Source organism: Coptis chinensis, chromosome 2, assembly GCF_015680905.1.
Source record: "Coptis chinensis isolate HL-2020 chromosome 2, ASM1568090v1, whole genome shotgun sequence".
Lineage (NCBI taxonomy): Eukaryota > Viridiplantae > Streptophyta > Magnoliopsida > Ranunculales > Ranunculaceae > Coptis > Coptis chinensis.
The window spans coordinates 53,901,334-53,912,701 of record NC_141457.1 but is presented as its reverse complement, the minus strand read 5'-3'; positions in this window follow the sequence as shown (position 1 = coordinate 53,912,701).

The window sequence follows — 11,368 nt, the reverse complement described above, 5'->3', positions numbered from 1 at the left end:
GTGTTTGCTTTAGTAAAAATTCTGAGAAGCACTCGAAATGGAAGTTAGCTCACTGGCAGGAGATTTCTCCAAGGAAAAACGTAGAAGAAGTCGAGAACATCTCTGTTCCTAATGTATGTATATCTTGTTGGGGCTTTCAGGTTGAACTTTGCTCTTTCATTCTATTTTGATGTTTGAATTTGACTACACTCGTCTATTTGGAGCCTTCTACAGGATGTTTTAATGAAACATGCACATGATCCCGTGACGAGCAGTTTTTTTAGGTAGTTTAATTGGGCACTCATCAAATTGGATTGGACAACCCAAAAAAATATATATTTACAAGTTTGCCATCAAAGCCCAGGCCCAACAACCAATTCAACCGGTCTCGCCATAACGAAACCTCCAGGTCTCACCATGTCGTTTGAGTATACACTCACACGATACTTTCATGTCGTTTGAGTATACACTCAAACGATACCACCATGTCGTTTGCGTATACACTCAAACGGTACTACCATATGGCTTGACCATATCGTTTGGTATCACATGCAAGCGGTATAGCTGGGCCATTTGGGGCTACTATGGGGCAACCTGTGTGAGTCGTTTGGACTAAAATAATTAATTAGCCCGATTAACCAAGGAAATTCCTGATTAACCAGTGATTAGCCCTATTAACTAATAAAAATTGATTACATAAACACCAATTACACTTTTCTTATACATAAACACCGAACTTTTTTCTTATAATACAAAATCATTAATCGATCATAATTGTACAATAATTTATTTAAACAATGATCTGCAAAATTGAATTAGTAATGATCAATTATCAACACATCCCAATTGAATTAGCCAAATTGAGATCCGATTTAAAAAATTGGGTTATGAACAACACAATTACATGCACTCAACACTCTTTATCTGTTATGACATAGTATCTATATAACCAAGTTAAAACATGTAATCAAACATGCCAAAATCTAAAATAATGTAATCAAACATGCTAAAATCTAAAATAATAATTTGTTTTATATCTAAATTTGTTATTTTTAATTTTTTTTTTCAATTGTGAATTATAAACTAGTTTGAGGTTTGGGGGTTTAGGGTTTAGGGTTCAAGGTTTACAAATTTCGTACCAACATATTTCACTTAATTATTCAAAATGATAATTTGTTTTATATCTAAACTTGTTATTTTTTATTTTCCTTTTCAAATTGTGAATCATAAACCAGTTTGGGGTTTAGGGTTTAGGGTTTAGAGTTTACAAATTTCGTACCAATATATTTTACTTAATTATTCGACATAATAATTTGTTTTATATCTAAACTTGTTATTTTTCATTTTCTTTTTCAAATTGTGAATCATAAACTAGTTTGGGGTTTAGGGTTTAGGATTCAAGGTTTACAAATTTCGTACCGACATAAAAAAATTTTAATTTCAAACATATTTCACTCAATTATCCAAATCTAAAATAATAATTTGTTTTATATCTAAACTTGTTATTTTCTAAAAAAAAAATTCAATTGTGAATAATAAACTAGTTTGGGGTTTAGGGTTTAGGGTTTACAAACATATTTCACTCAATTATTTAAAATATATCAAAATTTAAAATATCTCTACATAGAATACTCAAGTTTCTCATTTACTACTTACCCTTTTTTTTTTCATCAAAATCCTTACTCCTTACATAGAATACTCAAGTTTCTCTACATAGAATATCCAATTAAAATCCTAAATGGACCACAAAGATGAAGAAGAAGCATTTGAGGTAATGCTTAAGGTGCAACAACAAATTAGAGAAGGAGAAAATAGAAGAAATGTTGAAAGTGAAGAAGTGGCACAAAATGTTGAAGGTGAAGGTGAAGAAGTTAAAGAAATAGAAGATGCGACTAGTCGAGCAAATGAGATGCCGAGAAATCATCTACAACAAAGACAAGCAAATCTAAATAATGAGGTAACACTTGATTAGAATGAATACAAAATACTTGATTGATTAAATTAATGAATGAATGAATCTACAAGAGAGCATTGATTAGAATGAATGCAAAACACTTAATTGATTAAATGAATGAATGAATGCAAAACACTCGTTTGGGGACTCTATGGAACTACATGGCTGGGTCGTTTGGGGACCTATGGAACTACATGGTTGGGTTGTTTGAACCACTATGGAACTACATGGCTGGGTCATTTGGACCCTCTATGGAACACTCTATGGAACTACATGGATGGGTCATTTGGACCCTCTATGGAACTACACAGTTGCATCATTTGGACCCCCTATGGAACACTCTATGGAACTACAAGGATGGGTCGTTTGGACCCTCTATGGAACTACATGACTAGGTCGTTTGGACTAAATTTAGTGAGAAGTTCATTTTTGTTTGTGACTTTGAAATCCCTCATTACATAAATTGTTTTAGACTCTTGTTTTATTCTATATGTAGGATCCTTTGCTGCTATCCAAGAATCGATCCTCTGCAAACTCGAATGATGTGGATTGTCAACCGATTTTAAGTGATACAATAAAAGTTTTTACTACGGAAGAGGTATGATGGAGTAGGCATTGATTTCATTTTTTTTTAAATTTTCTAAATGTAATTTTATTTGTGTATTAATAATAGTTGTTGTTTTTTATGTATTTAGGTCTTCCATACACGTAGCCAGGCAATTGGTTGGGCAACTGCTAGAGGAAAACAAGTTAATGTGGTTGTGGTCATTGAAAAGTCGGAATATGCTAAGGGAAACCGAGTAGCAAGATTGAATTTGGCTTGCGAGAGCTCGGGTGTGTATCGGTCACACAAGAAGGAAGGCAAAGGGAGAGCTAATAAGAGAAGGTCGGGAACTAAGAAATTGGGATATCTATTTAAGTTAAAAGGTGTTTTCCAATGCGGCACTGTCGATAGTTGGAAAATTGATTTTAGAAATAATATTCACAACCATGTATTGGTAAAGACCCTTGAAGGACATGCATTTGCTACTGGTCTGACCATTCCAGAGTTCGAGTACTTATCAGAGATAAGTAAGTGTGGAATAAAGCCTAAACAAATTTTGGATTCCATCAAGAATAGGTATCATGAAAATATATCTAGTATATCCCAAGTCTACACTGCAAGGCAGAAGGTGAGGAGATTGGATATGAACGGTCTTACACAATTGTAGAGATTGCGTGAGTTGTTAGCAAAAGAACATTATTTTGAGGAGTTGAGAGAGGATAAGAATTCCGAGAAAATATCGGGGTTGTTATGGGCCCATTCAAAAGTTGTTGTTAAGTTGGCTCGGACATTTCCAACAGTTTTCATGTTAGACAATATCTACAAAACTAACAGGTATCGGTGGTCAACGTGGAAGCCTATTCACCGTGTGTTAGGTGCTGCTTCAGTCTAAAACAATAGTCGGCTATGAGTGGGCCCTGTGTCAGTTTAGTGGCTTGCTTGGTGACATAAGCCTATCCGTGATCGTGTCTGACAGGGACTTGGCCCTGATAAGTGCCGCTGACAAAATTTTGCCTAACGCACACAAACATTTATGTAGATGGCATATCGCTACGTGCATCCTTTCAAAATGTTACGATATTTTTCCAACCACATAACTTGTAGAGAAGGCCCAGTTCTCATGGAACACTGTAGTCAAATCGAAGACATAAGTTATTTTCCAGCGTAGATGGGATGCTTTGGAAAAATATTACAGGGTCTGAGTACTCCAATTTTGTTAGTTATTTGCGAGACTTGGTTTCCTTACAGGGATCGATTCGTATGTTGTTAGACTGACCAACACATTCACTTTGGGAGTACAACGACCAATAGAGTTGAAGGGTCTCATGCTCAGGTGAAAGGTGTTCTAGGAAATGCAAACTGTCATGATATTTTTAGTATGTTTAGCTTAATCCACCAGATTCTAGAGATCCAGATGTCTTAGATTAGAGCTACTTTTGATAGGAATATGATTGTAACTCAGCACCACCACCAGATTCCTTTGTTTCATGAACTCAGAGGCCTTGTCTCACGCAAGTGGTTAGACTTGCTATTTGAAGAAATAGATACCCGCGTAAAAGATGTTAAAGATGGAGAAATCAGGTGTTGGTGCTATTTGCACACGAGCCATGGACTACCATGTGCTCATGAATTAATTGAGTTTGAAGAGCAAGAGCGGTCCATCCCTTTGACTGCTATCGACCACTTTTGGAAAATATTGTCTGCTTCTCCCAATGTGTCAGTGGGTGTTGGTCCCAATGTTACACCTTCGATCGACTTGTTCATGAAAAGGTTTGCAATGCTTTCTAAAGAAGAGCAGAGGGTTATGATTAGGAAGTTTATAGAGATTGCCATCCAGAAAATACATGGCTAGTACTGCCTTATGAGGAAGCAAAAACTAAAGGTCGACCGAAAGATAGTTGCAAGAGAAAGCTTCTAACTAGAGATGAGAACTCTTCAAAGCGAGATCCATCTCATTTTGAACATTCTAAACTTGACTATGAAGAGTGGGTCTCATCACAACCAAACACTACGCCCACCCAAAACACCCACACCACACCAAGAAAGAAGCCTTCTCCAAAAACACCAACCCAAAACACCCACACCACACCAAGAAATAAGGCTTCTCCAAAAATACCAAAAACAACTACACCAAGAAAGAAGTCTTCTCCAAAAACACCAAAAACAACCACACCAAGAAATAAGGCTTCTCCAAAAACAACCACACCCACGAAATGTGAAAGATGCCAACAGGGTCATTGACTCTAACAATGTATTTGTAGAGCTTTGTGCATTGCATTAGGAAGAAGTCAAGAAGATTGGCCGCAGATGAGAAAGGACTTGTACCAAGAGCTTATTGACCACCTCCCCCTTTATTATACTTTGTACACTCAAAATGAAGATGTTTATGTGATGAAAATAATCCTACATGAAGAAGGTTACGCACCCTTAAATAAGTGGATGAACATGCCCTTTGTTGGATACTTATTTGCTTTAAGATTTAATGTTGTCCTCCTGCATTTAGGAGCTCGTCAGTGCTTCCTTATCATGCCACTGAGAACCCAAACAAATCCTGAGAGAGTGAAAAAAGTGTGGGTAGCGCACATGTTGGTGGAAATCATTTTGTCAATATTGAACTTGTTGAAGATTGTCCGATTCCTCTAGTAATGTGCCAATGGCTTAGAGCTCGATATGATATTACTAAAAGTTGGAATTTGTCATTCACAGCCAGGCAATTGCAATTTATGGCATTGAACAGTCCCAATCTAATAAGGGAAGTCGAGCCCGTTGAAGACCCAACAGTACATGTTATCGACTAAGTTGTTTGTATATTGTCGATATGATATTTTGATGTAATTTGTAAATTTATTTTGACATGTTATTTTGATGTAATTTGGAACAAATATTATTTTATTTTATTTTTATGTTATTTGGAAATAATGTTAAAGCTTTTATTTGATTTGATTTGGAAATCGAGTGATCGACTAAGTTGATTCAGACGGCAATCGAGTGATTTGGAAATAATGTTCGTATATTGTCAATATATTTTTATGTAATTTGGAATAAGTATAATTTGATTTGATTTGATTTTACTTGATTTTACCCCAAACAACATGGTCAAGTCGTTTTACCTTTGAACCAAACGACATGGTCAAGTCGGTTTACCTTTAAACCAAACGGTCTGAGTTGGTCGTTTAAGAAAAGTTGTCTATTTTTTGAGCCAAATGATCTGAGCTGGTCGTTTGACCTTTATACCAAACGATGTGGCTGGGTCGTTTGACTTTTAAGGCAAACGGTCTGAGCTGGTTGTTTGAGAAAAGTTGTCTACTTTTTGAGCCAAACGATCTGAAGTGGTCGTTTCACCTTTATACCAAACGATGTGGCTGAGTTGTTTGATGATAAGAGCCCAAAACTGTAGTTTTAACCCTTTAACAGTCATACTTTTAGACCAATTATGTGAGTAATAATTAAGAGTTAACACTGATCACGTGTTTTTATGCATTTCAGGCTTCAAAGTCCTTTATGTGCAGAAATGTGCCACTTTAGCGAGATAAAGGAGCAAAGGTCGGTTACTAAGGAATTCCATGATTAAAGGCCAAGTTTCGAGAAGACAAAGCCTTTCTAAAAGCCCGGTCAAAAGCTGAAAAGTCGACCCGGGCAGAAACAGCACACAAAGTCAGCAGAACTTTCGAAGGACATATCTTTGGACTCAGACCTCGGAATGGGGCCTACCTTATGTCAAAACGACCGGCTCGGAAAGAGCTTTCCAATGGTCTAAGCCTTGACCCAATCAGAGGAGCAAAACTAGACGGAAAGTCTGTTGAAGCCAACTGCAGCTGAATAGGCCTTTTTGGACTGAAAGAATTGGGTTTTGAAAACATGACTCCAAGCCCATGCACGATTTTTGGATCTGAATGTATAAAAACAAAAGCTTAGTAGTTAGTTAATGGTAGATAGTTAGACCTAGATTAGATTTAGATTAGTTAGCCTCCATTAATGAATTCTAGATCTAGTTTTTCATGTAGATTAATTAAGTTTAGTTCCATTTCAATTATTGTATTAGATTAAACCTTTGAATCTTGTTCTTCATTTTGATTAGATCAATAAAGTAGTATTTTTTTATCAATTTCGATTTTGTCATTTCCATTCCTAGATCTAATTTCAATTCCTGTCTTTATTTCATTTGAGTCATTAAATTAGATTTCATTATTGTTTAATTAAGTAAATTTCAATTCTTTATATCATGTTTAGTTTAAATGTAATCGGAAATGATTGCGTAATGATTCTCGGCTAAACCTCCATTAGAGGGGGTTGAGAAGCCTTGATGAAAGCTTGATTCCGAATATCGTAGAATCGTCGTAATTTCCTTTCCACTCTAGAAACGATTAGTTCACCATGAGAATGGGTTTAATCGTTCACATGCTAGTTATGAATTGGTAGGAATGCCATGTGTAATTAGGGATTAGGAAGAACCACTTGTTCTCATGGGCGATTCAATTCGGATTCTGACGATTAAATCGTTAATAGGATTAAGTCGAGTTAAGGTGGAATCAATCCTCCTCTAACTCCTTATCATCGAATCAACGTAGCATTCCCTTAGTTATTCTCATAGTCGACTAGTTGCATTTTGTGGGTAGTTGCATCGTAGTCTAGTTGCCTCATTCGTAAATCTCTCATTAGACTTTAAGTTTAGAGTACTTACACTTGAGAACATAGCATACGGAAGGACTAGGAGTGGAACGAATCACTCTACTCCACTATATCTCATAGGATTGAGAGTAGAATCTTTGATAAATTTAGGCATCATAATTTAGTTTTAGTTTACTTACGTTTTGAGTTTTATCGTTCATTTCGTAGGTAAACTATTCATTTTATGTTTTATCAAATGGCGCCGCTGCCATCTTAGTTTCACTTTCGTATTATTTTCGTAGTATTAGTCTTGTTCTTAAAGTCCCATTTCACCCACCCACCCTTGTTTGATTCATCGTGGTTGTCCATTTTGAGTTGAAAAATTCGGGTAAAATTACATCGAGCACGCAGCAGCCTCCCTCCTGAGCCGACCGCCCTAACTCATTTGGACATAGAGTAGCGACCCGCTAAAAACACTTGTAATTTGAAAATTACTTCGGTAGCGACGCATACCGTGTTAAATTTTTCGGTTCGGCGGTTTTGACTTCGAACTTTGCTCTTTCATATTTTTCAGTGTTCTAACTCGCTATATATACACCGAACAAAGCGTAAACAAGACGCTATTCATAAGCGAAGCAAGGGCCTTAATCAGGTATTCCTTTCTTCCAAACCTCGCATCTCTCCGTTAGAGGTTTATACTAGTATATCGTAATTGTTTGGAGTGTTGGCGTGTTTAGCTAAGTTGGTCTTAGCCTTGTATGAGGTTAAGGTCCGGGCTGAACAAAAACACCGAGCGTAAATACACAACAACATCAACAATCAAGTCTATCTAGTATACCACACACTACACCTCTAGCTACTATTTCACATACACCACCGATATAATGGCGGAAGAAAGAGAAACTCCTCTCTCGACTTCTACAAAGCCTTGGCGATAGCCCCAAATCTTGCATCGTTCTAGCGGAGACCAAATGGGATTTCGAATCCCTCCAAATATTTTTAATTTGTTACCCGTTTTTCATGGATTAGACCATGAAAAACCTTATCGGCTACATCGTAAGATTGAACAAGTCCTAACAACATTCCACCATCCTACGGTTGGTGCGGAACAAATTAAATTAAGGGTATTCCCTTTCACCTTAGCCGATAAAGGCGCGTCTTGGTTAACTGCCCAAACGCCTAATTACGTGGACTCGTGGGCTAAACTTGTTCAATTTGTTTATGGAACATTTTACCCACCCCTAAAGACGGATGAGATGCTTTCCAAGATTCATTTCTTTCGACAAAATCCTCATTAATCATTTTCAGGAGGCTTGGAATCGTTGCACCGATCTCCTTATAGAGTGTCCACATCATAACTTAGCGAAAGACACGTTAGTTCGTGCCTTTTCAAAGGACTTCTACACCACCATAAAGAAGTCCTAGACATAATGAATGGGGGTAGTTTCTTAAGCAAAGGAGCACCGGAGGCTTATAAATTTTAGAGGATCAAACTAAAGCGAAATAACAAGGGGGGGTAGTGGCGATTACTCCGCTCCGCTAGTTCTTCTTCCATAGTTAAGGCTACCCGGTATGTTTGAGGTTAAATCAGATCACGAGCTTAAAACTCTAATTGAATCCCTCACAAAAAGGTAGAGGCCATTTACGTATAACAAAAGTCAATCCCTGTCATGAATGTAAATACAAATCCATGTAGTTTACATTTGGAGCCCACGAGCATCCCGCTCTCACCTTGTCATATTGCCTATGAGCGGGCTTGTTCCATTAATAGTGAACCTGCGCCCTTGGAGACAAAATCCCAACCCGGTTGGAGAAATAACCAAAAGCGTCACACCTCAAGGGTACAAATAATCAATATGTTAGGCCTACATACGGTTTTAACCAAGCCCCACTACGACAAGGGCGGTCGGGGAATTTTAATAATTATAACAACCAAGTGCAACCTCGACAAGGTCAAGCACAAGGTCAAAGTAGTTATAATAATTATAATGCTAATAGAGGTATCGTTAGGTAAATAATAACTATCAAAATCCACCCATAAATAATTCCGTGAAATAGTTCGGTCCACACCACCCGTGACTACTACACCCACACAACCGGATCGTCTTGACACCTTCATACAAGTGAGCCAAAAACTTTTCCAAACCATGGCTCAATCTAACCAGCAGCTTCTACAATCCGTTAATAATTTAACCAAACGGTTGGCTCAAGATAAAGCCCAACCCAAAGGTGTGTTTCAGGTAGCGAAATACCTAATCCTAAAACAACAAATACAGCCTTTGAGGTAACCGATAATACTAGTAATGAGTATGAAAATGTAGGGGAGCTAAAGGCCATCACCACCCTCCGATTACGGTAGAGTGGTTGATAACAAAGTAACTATGCCTATAGTTACCACACCAGTAGTCCCTACACCTGCTATATTACTAGATACCAAAATAGAAGCTGAAGAGCCTACCACTGTAGAGGTACCAGTTACAACACAACCTAAGAAACAGGAGGCCACGGTTAAACATCCAGGTAATACCATTGCTAAATATGAGCGAAACCACCGTTTCCACAAAAATTAGCCATGTTAACTAGGGATACAAATTACGAGGAGATTAGGGATGTTTTCAAGAATCTAACTATAAACCTTCCCTTCCTCGAAGCTATAAAAAAGCTACCACACCATGCTAAATTTCTTAAGGAATTGTGTACTACTAGGCGTAAGACCAATATACCAAAAGGCGCTTTTTAACGAACAATTCCCAACTCTATCCTCGAACATAATGGAATTGTAAAGTACAAGGACCCTGGTCGCCCCCTCGCTTACAATGCACCTTAGGAGATTCTTATCACGACGACGGCGTTATTAGACTTGGGGGCTAGTGTCAACTTACTCCGTTTTTTATTTATATAGACAATAGGTCTAGACGAGATGCAACCCACTAGAATGACGTTGCAATTAGCTGATCGGTCTATTAAGTATCCTAAGGGTGTCGTCGAAAATGTTCTGGTAAAAATTCAGGATTTTTACTATCCGGGTGATTTTGTCATCCTCGACACAGAAGTCGTTAACGACTCTGTCCCGATCATCTTAGGGCGTCCTTTTCTGGCAACTGCCAATGCGCTCATTAATTGCCGCGATGGTTCAATGTCCATGTCTTTAAAACAACTGCCATCTTGCTGTTGAAGTCAATGTTTTTAAAACAAAGACACAGTTACCCGATTCGTCTATGGATGGAGAGGTTAGCATGATCGAGAGCTTTGCTCGAGATTATTTCAACAACACGTTCCTTGATAATCATATGCCCAAATTTCTTTCCTTTGGAAGTTCAGGACTCAATATTTCCATCCCTACACTAGTCGATACACATATTACGGATGAGGATGAGATAGATGACTTTCTCAAAGATGTAGAGAACTATAATGGTAACGAGGATATGACCAATCTAGATGAGCAATTCGATGAGTTTCTTAGAGCAGGTGACGATTAACCCTATCAAGAACTACCTTGCACAACATCCACCTCGATTCCCCTCCTTCCACCCTTTCAAAGGAATCTCGATTTTGCACTTTCGATCCTGTTGTTTCTTACGTGCTTTATAATTTTTAAATTCACCTAATAAACAAATACTACTGGAAGGACAAACCATTTGACACCTTCATTTTCATAATTGAGAGCCGGTCCCTACACACACAATGAATGAGTTTTGTGCTAAAACCACATCCTCATTGTTTCTGGTGTCTTTCTACAACTTATCCATATCCACCATATTCTCCACAACCATTCACTTTTCCACACTTATTTACTAGAACACCCACTCATTCAAAATGAAAAGAAGGGGCATGCTAGGTTACGTAATAAGGTTATCGATTTAAGCTTTCATTTCACTAGGTTGAGTCATAGGAAATCTTGGTGCTTGATTGTGTTTGGATATGTTTTCTGGGATATTATTTATGGAATGATCCACAACTATTTCGGTTGTTGATATATGATAAACTGCATGTTCATACATACGTCTAGATAAAGTCTCGAGTATCTTACTATAAACGACTCAACTTTTGTGTTTGGTGCATTTCCTTTCATTTCCATATATTGGTGAGTGCACCATTAAGGTAACCGGGCCCTCCCTATGGAGTGTGTGGCTGTAAGTACCGGATCCTAAGTCCACGTTTAAACATAATTCACGTTTTCCACTCTTGCATGTTTTCTCGGATTTTTTGAGTCATGTTTCTCTATGGGGTGAATTATGTCTTTATTGTTTATTATTTTTACTTTTAAAATTAAAAAAAAAAAA